This window comes from Octopus sinensis, linkage group LG6 (assembly GCF_006345805.1).
Source record: "Octopus sinensis linkage group LG6, ASM634580v1, whole genome shotgun sequence".
Taxonomy (NCBI): Eukaryota; Metazoa; Mollusca; class Cephalopoda; order Octopoda; family Octopodidae; genus Octopus; species Octopus sinensis.
Window position 1 is genome coordinate 87,308,750 of NC_043002.1, and position 15,093 is coordinate 87,323,842.

At 35.3% G+C, this 15,093-nt stretch overlaps 1 protein-coding gene across 2 annotated transcripts in view; it reads right to left on the reverse strand.

Moving 5' to 3' along the window:
• LOC115213404 (transmembrane protein 272-like) overlaps positions 1 to 15,093 on the reverse strand; it is a 275,325-nt gene that overhangs the window by 122,082 nt on the left and 138,150 nt on the right. The window contains exons 1-2 of one of the 2 annotated variants that reach the window (XM_036504138.1): positions 7,211 to 7,221; positions 1,870 to 1,874 (exon numbers count right to left, since the gene is read on the reverse strand). The exons of the other annotated variant lie outside the window; for it this stretch is intronic. The gene's annotated coding sequence lies outside the window, so the exon portion shown is untranslated. Of the gene's footprint in view, positions 1 to 1,869; positions 1,875 to 7,210; positions 7,222 to 15,093 lie in introns of those variants that run through there. 2 annotated transcript variants of the gene reach the window in all.

Here is a 15,093-nt window from a genome sequence, read left to right on the forward strand (position 1 = left end):
CTTTCGCCACAACTTTCTCTCACTCTTTCCTGCTGCGTCTTGCAGCTCACCTGCGACGGACCGGTGTCCCGTCCAGGAAACCGGGAAACCGGCCCTTATGAGCTATGCATGGCTTGAGAAGGAACAAAATACACACATATACTACTTAGGTATTTGTAAATTCACAATTAAATACAGGTTTATTGGTACGTGTGAGCACGCGCGTACACAACTATATCATTATGCAGCTCTCCTTTATGGATTTTTTTTGAGAATCCTATCCATTAGATATATCTTGGCAACTAAAGCTAATGTCTTTCTCTCACAATATGTATCTCTAATCGTTACGTTCTGGGCTATTCACATAGAACCCAATACGATGTTCAGCAAGCGGATATTGATCGCTAACAACTGTTATAACCTTCAGATTGACTGAAGCAGTAGTTTGTACTTATTTTCGAGATGAGCCATAAAGATTTCCAATACAGATAGGTGTTACCGGAAATGACATTTTCAGAGAAAACATCGACAGAAAAATAAGCAATCTTTTTGATCTTTGCAAGATATTTTCCTTAGCGAAGCTAAAGAAAAGATCAAGCTATAGTTATTATGTGAAATGGATTGAAAGAGATAAAGATCGTTGATCTTCTTAAAGAAAAAAAAAGTGTTTCAGTTCATGCCCTGAATGTATGAAATATATACAAATATTTAGATTATGTCAGAAGATAAGAATTCAATATAAATAACGGTTATCTCTATTGGACGATCTAATTTTCTGAATATATCTGGCTAAGTTTCTTACTTGCTATTGATTCTTTAGATGAACAGAAGAATACTAAACACTTTAACGAAAGGAATGTGGGATCGCATGACAATCATGCTGTTCTTAAGAACATGTTCTGGTACGGCTACTAATATGTCACAATACAATTGATGATTTAGACACCCACATCTACACACATTCACACATACGCATGAAATCGCATATGTTGGCCCAATACATATATACACGCCCAAACCTAGTCATAAATATATGTATACCTATCTGTATTTATATATTCATATTACACACACACACACACACACACACACACACACACACACACACATATATATATATAAGTAAATAAATGGAGTTGAACGCAGATGTTATTAAAATTCTTTTACTTTCGACATATATTTCGAAGACAACATTGGTTTTATTCCAAAGGAATAAACGGCTCTCTTTCTTTCCTGATGAGAAGATTGCATTTTAAAACCAATGTTGTCTTCGAAACATATGTCGAAAGTAAAAGAATTTTAATAACACCTGCGTTAAACTCCATTTATTTACTTATACTCCACAAATTACTGCACATTAACCCGGAGTTTCTACCTTTGAATAGGTCGCTTCATCCGTGTTACTTGCGTGAATTTTGCTACCCTGGTAACTGTTTATTGAATTTTCCATGTTAGCGGTAAACAAAGGATAATTCATTCATCCATTTATATATATATATATATATATATTACTTATAAATAAGAGTGTATGTTGTTACGTGTGTATGTTCAGCCCCGAAAGGCACTGAAACGGTGCATCCTCGAGAAAAACGAATTTGATTTTTGAAATCTGCGTCTCATAGAGAAGGTTGCCCGTAAATAATCATTAAAAAATATATAATTTGCTACGAGAAATAATTCAACTTTTAGATCGATATAACTCCTACTCTCTATCTGGCACCATGAGGCCTTCTCTCTCTCTTTCACACATTCCACTCTCTCTATATATTAATCACTTTATCACCCTCTCTGGATAAGTATTATCTTTCAACATGCTGCTCTCTCTCTGTCTCTCTCTCTCTCTCTCTTTCTCTGCATGTGATATACAATTGCTTTCATTTTATCTAAAGCTTTGTCTTCTAATACTTTCGTTTTATGATACACAGCTATTACGTACAAAATGCTAGCATAGCCTTTCATCCTTTTGGAATCTCTCTCACCTTTCCTTCTCTCCTCCTCTCTGCAATTCGAAATTCCAATCTTAATATATTCGGCTTAAAAACGGCGTTAAAATTTCGTGTCTGTGGATCATTAATTTAATGAGCAGGAACCTAACGCTAACCGCCAAGACCTACTGGAAATTCATTATTCCACTTAACCTATTTTATATATTGACTTAACCTGAGATATTTTTATTTCAGCATATATTGTTCTCGGACGATATATGACACAATATGAGATTATCAATGAACTAAACAGATAGCTTAAGAATCACTTCTACATATTTAACACGTCCAAGAAAGACGTCACAAACATTTACTATTTACAAATCAACTTCACGAATAATATCCAACCAGGGTTCAACTTTAAACTACGCTGCCATGCCAGTTTATCGTTCTCTCATATGCACATGCATAATTTTCATCTAGTACTAATCATCCCCAGGAGGTGGTGAGCTGGCAGAATCATTAGCACGCCGAACAAAATACATCGCGATTTTTCGGTCGTCTTTAAGTTCTGAGTTCACATTCCGCCGAGGTCGACTTTGCCTTTCATCTTTTCTGTATCGATGAAATTAGTACCAGTTGAGCACTTGGGGCGATGTAGTCATCTATCTCCTTCCTACCAAATTTTAGACCAAGTGCCTATAGTAGAATGGATTATTTATTAGTGCATGAAGGCGACGAGCTGGAAGAATTATTAGTACATGGGACAAAAGGATTAGCAGAATTTATTCTGGCTCTTTGTGCTCTGATTTCAAATTCTGCTGAAGTCGATTTTTCCTTTCATCCTTTCGGGGTGATGAAATAAGTACCAGTTAAATACTCCTGCATCCAAAATTTCGGATCTTGTGCCTATGGTGGAAAGAGTAATCAATTATTGCAATATCTGAATATTACCTATAATTGTTATCGAGAAAGAAAAAAAGTCTTGTATTTAACTATCTCAGCATATCTGTTTCCTTTTTGGATGCGACCTAATTTTAGTAAAGAATAAAACATGCTTTTTTATTGTTTCTCAAAATAAATTTAATTAGTGTGATTTAATCTAATTCGATGGTTCGACTAACATTTCTGTTCGTATATATTTTCTTCTTCGTACTTGTTAAAAAACAAACAGATAGATGAATTCAACGGAACCACCAAACATGTAACGTTCGTACCTACTTTGTGAACGGCAAACAATTAAATGAAAGGCTTTTTTTCCTTTCGTCATGTCTTTCCATACGTTAAATGATCTCCAGTTAATTCATTATAGCCTATTGATTCCCCATTGGCCAAACATTTAAACAGCATTGTAAATTAGAAAGCTTTGTTAAATGAGTTGTAATCAATACAAATCTAACTAGCTCACGGATGATGTCGAAGACCAGTTTAAATAGCCGTAAATGCATTCCTCAGATTTCTATATGTAATTATAGTCTGAAAGGCCTAATAGATAAACCACATTACCATTGTCGGTGCTTAGAAGGATTCGTTAAACACAGCTTCCATTTCATGTTTTCTATAATGTTCCTCGCTTCTATTGGAACAGTATTGATTTACCAATTAATCAATGTTTCATTACCTATACATCGATGTTTGTAGGTAAATTGTTATGTTGACATATTTCACCACCTTCAGTCAGTCATTACACACCTCATGATGTCTTCTCCAAAACTAAACACAATTCGTACTAATTTTCTTTCCGCCATTCTTCTCTGCTGTCGATTTTACAAAAATATACACATATACACACATACATATAGACATACATGCATATGTATGTGTGTGTGTGAGTGTGTGCACGCGCGTGCGTGCGTGTGTAAACATACGTTTATGTAGACATTATATTTGTATAAAGATTACATTGTGCAAAGACCTATTAGAGATTCCATATTAACTTTCTCTCTCTCTCTCCACACACACACACACACACACACACACACACACACACACACACACACACACACACACACACAATATTTGTATTATATTATATATATGTATATGTGTATATATATATACATGTATACAAACATATATATATACATATATACATACATACACACACACACACACATATATATATATGATAGATAGGTAGCAACCACACACATCTTTTTCCTCTCCTTGTTTTTTTCTGTGTCCCTTTCTGTAGAAGAGCGTCGGCTCGAATCGTAAAAGACTTTTTCTATTCCTGAGCGTTATACTAATACATCTTCTTGTTTTATAACCACCTGTCTTCATCTTTTGTTCTTTTCGTGAACTCTCCCTATATATATATATATATATATATATATATATATATATATATATATATATATATATATATATATATAAAAAAAAGCAACAAGAATGGATCAATATTTCGGTACAATTGTTTCGTACGAAGACAGCTTTATTAAGGCTGCAAATATTACAGTAAATATAAGTGACCCGTACTCATCAGCCGAAAAAACATCTGAGTTCTCCAAACATCTAAAGGGGTGATGTTACACTCCTGAAACATCAGGGATAGTTCTATAAAAATAAGAATTAGGTAACAAACGGACTTCTAAAAGTTCTTTTAGTGTTGCACAGTCATATAACGGGTTTTAAAAAAGTATTTTAAAAAGCCTCTTAGTTTCCCAGAAAATGAAAATGAAAATGAAAATGAAAATGTAAATCCATCCATAATTGAAGTAAGTTTGATTTCTGGAGATATGAGGAGAGGTATCATATTTACAGAAGATGCATTGAACTCACTTGAATCTTAATTGCTTTTACTGTGTGTATATATATATATATATATTATATATATATAATATATATATATATATATATATATATATACTATATATATATATATATATATATATATACATATATACATACATATATATATATGTATGTATATATACATACATATATATGTATATATATATATATATATATATAATATATATATATACATATATATATATATATAATATATATATATATATATATATAATATATATATTATATATATATATATATGTATACGGAGTTTTATAAACACCTAGTGCTTTCCATGCTAAACAATAACATTTTCTATGATATTATTAACAACTATAAAAAACAAAAAACAATAAGAAACCTCACCACACTCATACTCCAACACGGTGAGGGACTCACAGAAAAAGAAAGGGATTATATCACCAATTTCAAATGCAAGCCCAGCCTTTTTTATGGCCTTCCTAAAATCCATAAAAACAAATACATCACCGAAGCCTGCAAACTCTCCTCTGACATCCACATCAACATCAAAGCACCGGAGGACTTAAAACTAAGGCCCATCGTGGCTGGCACCTTCTGTGAAACACACCGCCTGAGTAATTTCCTAGACATCCTTTTGAAACCTTTCCTTACCCACATCAAAGGTTACATTAGGGATGATCTGGACATGCTCAAACACCTCCCGAAAACAGTTAACGAGGAGGCGCTCCTGGTATCCTTTGATGTCATCAACCTCTACACCAACATCCCACATGAATATGGTATTGAGGCAATTGATTTCTGGCTAGAAAAACACCCAGAGTCATTCCCTGACCGCATTCACAAGACCTTCATTACGGAATCACTCAAGTTCATTCCAACAAACAATTTTTTCCTCTTCGAGAACACACACTACCGTCAAAAATGATATTTCACTCTATGAAATATCACGCCAGAAATTTGGACATGTTTTCCACACCTACCTCATGGAAAACTGGAAAAGGTATTTGGATGATTGTTTCATCATATGGAAAGAACCTTATGAAAACCTTCTGGAATTCAAAACCATACTGAACAACATACATCCCAACATCCAATTCACTATGGAATTAAGCAAACGTCATCTCCCTTTCCTTGATCTCCTAATTATAAAAACACCTAAGAACGAAATCATAACAGACATCTACCACAAACCTACAGACTCACAACAATACCTCCTCTTTAGTTCATGCCACCCAAAACACACCAAGACAAATATCCCTTTCAACTTAGCTAAAAGGGTATGCACCATTGTCTCGGATCCCAAAACACGAGAAATACGCCTTCAAGACCTCAAAAAAACACTATTACAACGCCAATATCCCTCCACCCTTATAGAGTATGGAATAAAACGCGCCAAAGAACTAGACAACATTACACTGAAAACCACCCAGCCTAACACCACACACAACCCCAAAATACTTCCATACATTTCCACCCACAACCCCAAAAATATCGAAGCATACACCACAATCATACAAAACCTCAGTCTACTGTCAACAGACCCAAAAATGAAAAACATTATAAATACACACAAAATCCTCAAATGTAAAAGGCAACACAAATCTTAAAAAAAACTCTTGACAAATGCCAAACTTCACACACCACATCCACCCCCAGCAGTTAAAAAATGTGCACGCCCAAACTGTGGCACCTGCCCCTTCCTACTTGAAGGCTCTGATTTTATCTTCAAACAAGGAACGAAGTTTAAAATCAAGACTAACTTCCCCTGTTCCTCCGAAAACCTTATCTACGTTCTCACATGCGCTGGTTGCCAACATAATTATGTTGGACAAACGAGTCTCCCGTTACGTAAACGAGTAGCGGTGCATAAAGAACAAATAAATCTCCCGGAATACCGACAAATTCCACTGAGTGGCCACATAGGCTCATGCGCTAAAGACATAAATCCCAAATTCTACATATTCCCCTTCTACCAATGTAAAGACGGGATCACCACACAGGAGAGAATTAACAAGGAGAATCTCTTTATTGAAAATTCAAAACGCAACTTAATATGCAAACTCCTCATTGATCATACTTCCTTTTTCTACCTCATTCTTCATGGATGGACTAACACAAATATATAAGGATACCATGCATTCATCACTTCAAGCTAAAACTTATATTCTTTAAATATCATTATTATTATTGTTGTTATTATTACTATCATTTTTATTATATATGACATAACTGAAATGTAATTATAAATTAGTTTATGCAAACTTATATAATTAGAAAATAATATAAATAAAGTGTTAAAATCTGAATGTTAAGTTAGCAAACAATTATATAAAAAAGATAATGCAAATGAAGCCAAAATGATAATTTTATAATTTAAGGTTTATTAACACCCTTTATCACAAAAAATTGATAAACACAAATTGAAGAGCTCAAAACCCATAGAGTTGTCTCCCCTTATTCACAACACAGGCACTGAAGAACTACAATTACTACTACTTCCTGTTTTGCCAACACCCTTAATTAAACTAAACAACACATGGCTTTAATCCCATTGGATCCTAATACTTCAAGGTAATTCTTTCGTGAGCAATCATTAAACTCAAGATACACAAAGACTTCACAATGTATCGGAGTACTTGTTTTTTAATTTTTGTACATATTTATTATTTTTTTTTGCAAAAAACAATATAATTTTCTTTTTTCCCCTTTCTCACTTTAAAAAAAAAATTTTTCCCTTTACAATTCTTGAAAAGTCACATTATTATGAAAACCGGTTTGAATTAATATATAATTATATATTTTGTCAATTTTTCAAAAAACTTTTTTCCATACACCCATTTGCATTAAAATTTTCTTTCAATTTAGCATTCTGCATTTTTACAATTTTTCCTTGCTTATCATTTCTCCACGTGCGGTCAACACAACCCTACCATTTCTGATCTATATATATATATATATACATACATATATATATATATATATATATATATATATAATATATATATATATATATATATATCTATATATATATATATATATATATATATATAATATATATATATATATATATATAATATATATATATATACATACATACATACATACATACATATACATATATATATATATATATAATATAGGTTTTTGCAGTCATCTTCGTACGTTTGTCATTCAATTTGACAATCGGGTCATTCAAAGTTACGAAAAAAATTAAATTAGTCATTCAAATTCAATTTTCGATCATTCAGTTTCGCACTTCGGCCAAAGAATTTAGCATTTACATTATTCAAATTAAAAGGCCCGTCGATAGTATTCAAATTAGTCGGAATGCGAGGAAGGGTCTTTTCGAGTATTCAAATTCGCAATTGAGCATTCGAGTCCGGAATAAGTTTATTCAATTTAGTTCTAATTTTACATGTGTGTTTTTAATCACATTGTAAGAAGTGAATGTTAAAAACGAGAAACTTAAATTGCATGCTTTATCATGCAACGTTTATTATGTTGCTATAGCTACGAGGGAGAAATAAATTTCGTGATTCTTCTGTCCACGAAAGTCTTTTTCATGCAACATTCGCAACCGGTCGGTATCAATATCATTTTATAAGCGGCGAGCTGGCAGTAACGTTAGCACGCCGGTCGAAATGCGTAGCCGTATTTCGTCTGCTGTTACGTTCTGAGTTTAAAATCCGCCGAGGTCGACTTTGCCTTTCATCCTTTCGGGGTCGATTAAATAAGTACCAGTTACGCACTGGGGTCGATGCGATCGACTTAATCCGTTTGTTTGTCCTTGTTTGTCCTCTCTGTGTTTAGCCCCTTGTGGGTAGTAAAGGAATAGGTATTTAAGAAGGCGGCGAGCTGGCAGAAACCTTAGCACGCCGGGCGAAATACTTAGCGGTATTTCGTCTGCGTTACGTTGTGAGTTCAAATTCCGCCGAGGTCGACTTTGCCTTTCATCCTTTCGGGGTCGATAAATTAAGTACCAGTTACGCATTGGGGTCGATGTAATCGACTTAATACCTATGTCTGTCCTTGTTTGTCCCCTCTGTGTTTAGCCCCTTGTGGGTAATAAAGAAATAGGTATTTCGTCTGCCGCTACGTTCTTTGCCTTTCTTCCTTTTGCCGAGGTCGACATTGCCTTTCATCCTTTTGGGGTCGATAAATTAAGTACCAGTTACGCACTGAGGTCGATATAATCGATTTAATCCGTTTCTCTGTCTTTGTTTGTCCCCTCTGTGTGTAGCCTCTTGTGGGTAGTAAATAAATAGGTTTCAGTATCTTTTATATGCCTTTCTTTTACACCAACTTTTAATTATGGAGCCACGCGTAAGGTACATGCGTATATCGGACGAAGATACGGTAAGGCCGATTGACGCCTTCGAGGGGCATCAAACCGATTACCTGAAACTGGCAGACACACTTGGCATTAAAAAGAAGTACTGCCCGATCCATAGTAGCGACATCCTACGGTCTGGGAGTTGCCTCAAGTTGCCCAGAGGAGGTGCCCATCACGTTAAGGTTGATGAGGAAATTCGAGCCAGGGTCCAGGTGATTGTTGATGCTAACCTACTCGCAACTCTTCAACAGATGAAGAGGGACTTTCGGTCAATGCTGACTTAGAGACAGCATTGACTGAAAAGCCGCCTGTTTCCGTGTCTAAAATCTCATGCGCTCTAGATAGGATGTTGATGACTATGAAGTTGGCCGAAGACGTCCCAGATGCAAGAAATGCCTCAAGAGCTCCGGAAAAGCGCTTATGAATATGCACATTAGTTCATGGAAGAGGGAGTCGTCAGCCATTATGTATTCATTGATGTCTGTGGGTACATTTAGACCAGGCGCTCCTTTGGACGAGCCCCTCGAGGCGTTCCTGTTCGCCGAGTTGTCAACCGCCAACGTGGGAAAAACTGCAACGCCATTTTCGCAGTGTCGGGAGAAATCGTCCTGGTTCACCACTCCATGGCGAACGATACCTTTACACGAAACTCTTTCGAGGGCTTATTGCGAAACAATTTCAGCGTGTGCCGACATGTTCCTAGCGGATGGATCTGTCTACTTGATCTACGCGCGGCCACACGTTCCTGCCCAGTTCCCAGCTGACGCCGACACACGTATCAGTCTGAAACTCCTGCCTCTCTACTCGCTGTTTCTTAATTGTGCGGAAATGGTGCATTCTGCCGTGAAGGCGGCTGTGAAGCGGGACCTCGCTCGGGCTGAGTTGCAGCAAAGGGTTGGCGACCGGGCAGCTGTAGAAGCTGGCATGATCATGAAAGAATGGTGAGCACATGCCATACAACAAGTCGCAAGGCGTAACATCGACTCTATCAGTCCAGAAAATTGTGTTCGTTGGTTTAAACACGCTCAGACCTACCTCTCGAGATGCCTCGACCGCCAGGAAATAGAGGACTAAGTCCTCTCAAACGAACTCTCCTTATCAAGGCTGTAAATCAGAAATTATCTCAGTGTACATAGCACCCTTTCTCCGATGAAAAAATGAATGCAAAATCAAAGAAATATATACTTTTCCCAACAAGACATATCATGCAAAGGAAGAACACATATCACAGCATAATGTATTCAGAATCAAAGCAAATGAGCATTTGTTGTAATTGTGAGTTTCTTTATAAAGACTGAAAAGGCTGGAATGCGATTTCATGACGTCTTTAACAATAAATACATGTACCTATGCAAAAATAAAAGAACACATAGAAAAGACATGGGCACGATAGAGCGCTTAAAGCATAAACAATGGATGAAAACACATGACTATGGTAACAATGATCATGAGATAAAACAAAAAAAAAACGTCAGTCTGTCTCTCTATTGCCACCTTGGAGCAGATGACAGAAATCTATTGGTTTGGAAAGAGGTGGTCTGTGATAGTTTTAAAGTATTCGAAACACAAAGGAACCATGCTAAAAGTTCCATCTCGACACACAAACACTTCGTAAACAGGATTTGACTTTAATCTCAGACACATTTCTGTGATGAGATTTCACAACGGAACTTACTGAATACAGAGTTCTGTAAAGAAGTAGCAACCACCGTATACACACGCACACACACACACACACACGATGGTCGGCTGAAATATTTATAGGCTGACCAAGTGACCAAGATGTTCTCATGAAATGTGACCAACAGTGCTTGAATGCCATTGGGGAAGAAGCTTTCATCCTGTTGCTTCAAAAGTATCATCAACAGCAGATATGACGTCATCATCACTGCGATACTGATTCTCAGCCAAGTTTTTTTTATGTTGAACATCTGATAGTCAGATGAAGCCAAATCAGGAGAATAGTTCAAAACCTCAGTCATGTAGAGCAGTAATTGAAACCAAGGACTTGTGTGCTGGAGCACTGATGAAACTGAACTCTTTTCCTCAGTTTCCTTGTACGTTTAGTCTTGATAACCCTTTGTTACTGCTTTAGCAAGTTGGCATAATACTCCCCATTCATGGTGTCACCATTTTGAAGATAGTCAATTAACACAATGCTTTTGAGATCCTCCAAAACTGAAGCCACCATCTTCTCCACTGATGAAACAACCTTGGCCTTCTGTGGAGCAGGTGAGGAGGAGTGTTTCTACTGCATGGATTGTCTCTTTGTCGCTGGTTCAAAGTGGTGAACCCAACACTCATTCTGAGTTAGGAAATGTTCAACAAAACCAGCTGGAGCTGCCTCAAACGCTGTCAGATTTTCTCAGTAGTGTGATCAGCCTTGTGCGCTTTTGATCAGGGATCAGAAGTCTTGTCATTCACCGAGCAGAAACCTTCGTCATGCCAGTTCATTGTGCAGAATATTATCAACTGTCTCACGACATATGCTAATAACATCGACAATTTGATTTATAGTGAATCGCATGTCACCCATTACTTTGTGATGAACACGATTAAGGTTTTCCTCAGTGGTGGCAGTTGCAGACATCCTGAACTTGTGTCATCTTCAGGACTCTTCCTTTCCATCCAAAATTCAACTGGCGACTTTTCCATTTTGATAAAGTTAGAGTGTCATCCCCTAATGTAGCAAGCATGTCAGTATGAATGTCGTTGGGGCTTAAGCCCTTCTTCTGCAGGTATTTGATAGCACCACGATGCCAAATTTTGTCAATTTTCAAGGGAAATCGCTACTAGTTGTTTTTGAAGTCTTCTTTGAACAGCTAGATATCAGTTTCCATGGAAAGAAACAATGTAGATATTAATAAGAAGGGTCGAAAATAATGCTTGCAAGTTTTCATAGCTCTAGCATCTCTCCTTCATAGTCAACCTAGGAACTGTTCAGATCACTCTGGAATACTTATATACGCGCGTCTCTGTAAGGCGATATTTAGTTCTGAAATACCAAACATTAAACTTCTATTTTCTGAAATATGTAAATTTAGCTGGCTTTAACTGATATTGTCATATATTTGATGTGGTAGTTTAAATTTAGACGTCTGTTTAACTATGGGGCACAAATACGCTATTGTAGGCCATATTCTGTTTCTTCAGTTTTACAGGTTTCAAACAGATTTGTATATCTCAGTAAGAAGATAAATCTGTACATTAGTTTCATCAATAAAAATTATAATTAACTTAGTTATTCTCTTCTTACACCATTTATTATAGGTGTAAGAGCATAAAGTGATGAATTTGTTTATTATCAAATCATTCTGTGATTTAATAATTTCGACGGCTGTTAAAATCAAAAATAACTCCAGGTGGGTTAAATATAGTGACTGGCAAAAATTTTAGGTTTATTTATAATTCTCTGGTCTGGCAAGTAAGGGAAACAAATTCGAACGTTTCCGTTATAACAGTCTGTCTCTCGATTACTTATAGATATGCAGACGATAAAAAAGGGAAGCAGCCGGACAACGTTTTAAAGACGTTGCCAAAAGAATATACCGAACTGGTATTTGAAATATCGATTGTTTTTACTACTATCAGATATAACTATACAGTCTGCAAAGACAAGAGAATTCGCTTTTGCAAGCAGCCAATTTCAGCGATGTATAGTTCATGAGTGTTTCTATTGCCTTCAATAACTAAAAGAAACTCATGCATTAAAAGTACAGCGAGGATGGTTTGGTGACATTCTACATACTTTTGATAACTGTTTTAGGTGCCTATATATCGGGATCAGACGTAGACTGTCTCTCTTCTCCCTCCCTCGCAACGCAGCAGAACATCACAGATGTGACAAGTGGAGAGAGAAAGCGCGAGAGATACAGCATTTGGTATGTTGAAGTAACAATATACTGCGTCTTTCTCAAGGAGATAACAACACACCCAGCCCAGGAAGCAGTATCACTACCTTATCAACTCATCAGGCTAAGCACCTTTACAATTAATCGATTAGAATATATATATATATATATCAAACTAAAGTTATTGAACAAACAAAGGCAAGGTCATCCGCATATCATTTCATAATTCGAACATTTAATCATAGAATATACATATAAACATCCCGCAAGATGGAACATAATTAATCTGTACAAGCATACAAGCATATAATAATAATAAGGTGCGACAAAAAATTTTTTTCATCACAGTTTAGAGTTAATATTTTAGCGATTCAGAAAAATACATTTTTTTAAAGAAAACCTAGAAAGTAAAAATATAATATAAAGTAATATATAAAAATATATAGGTATATAAAAATATATAATATATATATATATACATATAGGAGCATATAAAAATATATAATATATATCATGTAAATAAAATAAAAGTTCATCGTTTAGAAATCTTATTAAAATAATTATTCAAGTAAAAGAAGCCTTATAGTTAAAAAGGGAACCATATATATATATATATATGGTTCCCTATAAGGCTTCTTTTACTTGAATAATTAATTTAATAAGATTTCTAAACGATGAACTTTTATTTTATTTACATGATATATATTATATATTTTTTATATGCTCCTATATGTATATATATATATATTTTTATATTTTTATATACCTATATATTTTTATATATTACTTTATATTATATTTTTACTTTCTAGGTTTTCTTTAAAAAAATGTATTTTTCTGAATCGCTAAAATATTAACTCTAAACTGTGATGAAAAAATATTTTTGTCGCACCTTATTATTATTATATGCTTGTATGCTTTTCCTTTCCTTTCCTTGTTTCAGTCATTTGACTGTGGCCATGCTGGAGCAACGCCTTTAGTCGAGCAAATCGACCGCAGGACTTATTCTTTGTAAGCCTAGTACTATCGGTCTCTTTTGCCGAACTGCTAAGTTACGGGGACGTAAACACATTAGCATCGGTTGTCAAGCGATGTTGGGGGGATTTTCACAGACACACAAACATATACACACGCACACACACACACACACACACACACACACATATATATATATATATATATATATACGACGGGCTTCTTTCAGTTTCCGTCTGCCAAATCCATTCTCAAAGCTTTGATCGGCCTGAGTCTATAGTAGAAGACACTTGCCCAAGGTGCCACGTAGTAGGACTGAACCCGGAACCATGTGGTTCGTAAGCAAGCCACTTACAATGACATAGTTTAGAAGAAATGACCGGTTTCGCGTTCAGCTTTTCAAATTTCTTACATCGTTATGTTTATGTTGAGAAGAGTTATCGTTATGTTTATGTTGAAAAGAGTTCTAGATAAGGGGACAACAGAATGATACCTTTTAGTGAGCACATTGAGAAATGCGCAAAGCAACTACTACCACAATTTTTAATGTTTCCATTTTACCAATGTGCTATCGGAACACCAACACAAATTAGACTAAACAAGGAAACATTCTTCATTGAAAAGTACAAGCCCAGACTTAACCATTCCAACATACTTATACATAGAAATTCACCCCAAAGGAAAGGCAAAAAATTTTAAGCGATTATCTCCCTTACACCGGAAGAAATCACTTATTACCTCCCCTTATCTAGAACTCTTTTCAACATAAACATAACGATAACTCTTCTCAACATAAACATAACGATGTAAGAAATTTGAAAAGCTGAACGCGAAACCGGTCATTTCTTCTAAACTATGTCATTGTAAGAAAAAAATTTATAATATTCTTCAGACATATTGACTCAAATATATATTCTTTAACCTTTTAAAACAAGCCTTCTGTAGTTTTTTCACTTTTTACTATTTTCTATATATATATATATATATATATATATATATATATATATATATATATATATATATATATATGTATATATATATAAATCAAACATTGATCATTCAGTACATTTAGACATTTAGATAGTATTATAAATATTTTGAAAGGAAAAAGGTTGATAGTGGCTTCAACGTACAATTTGGCCGCATTCGTCGGATGTCTGATGAAGTCGACTAAGACGAAACTTTGAATTCCCTGCGAAGCTTTACCTAGTGAAAATAACACACCGCATCACACACACGCACACACACATGCATA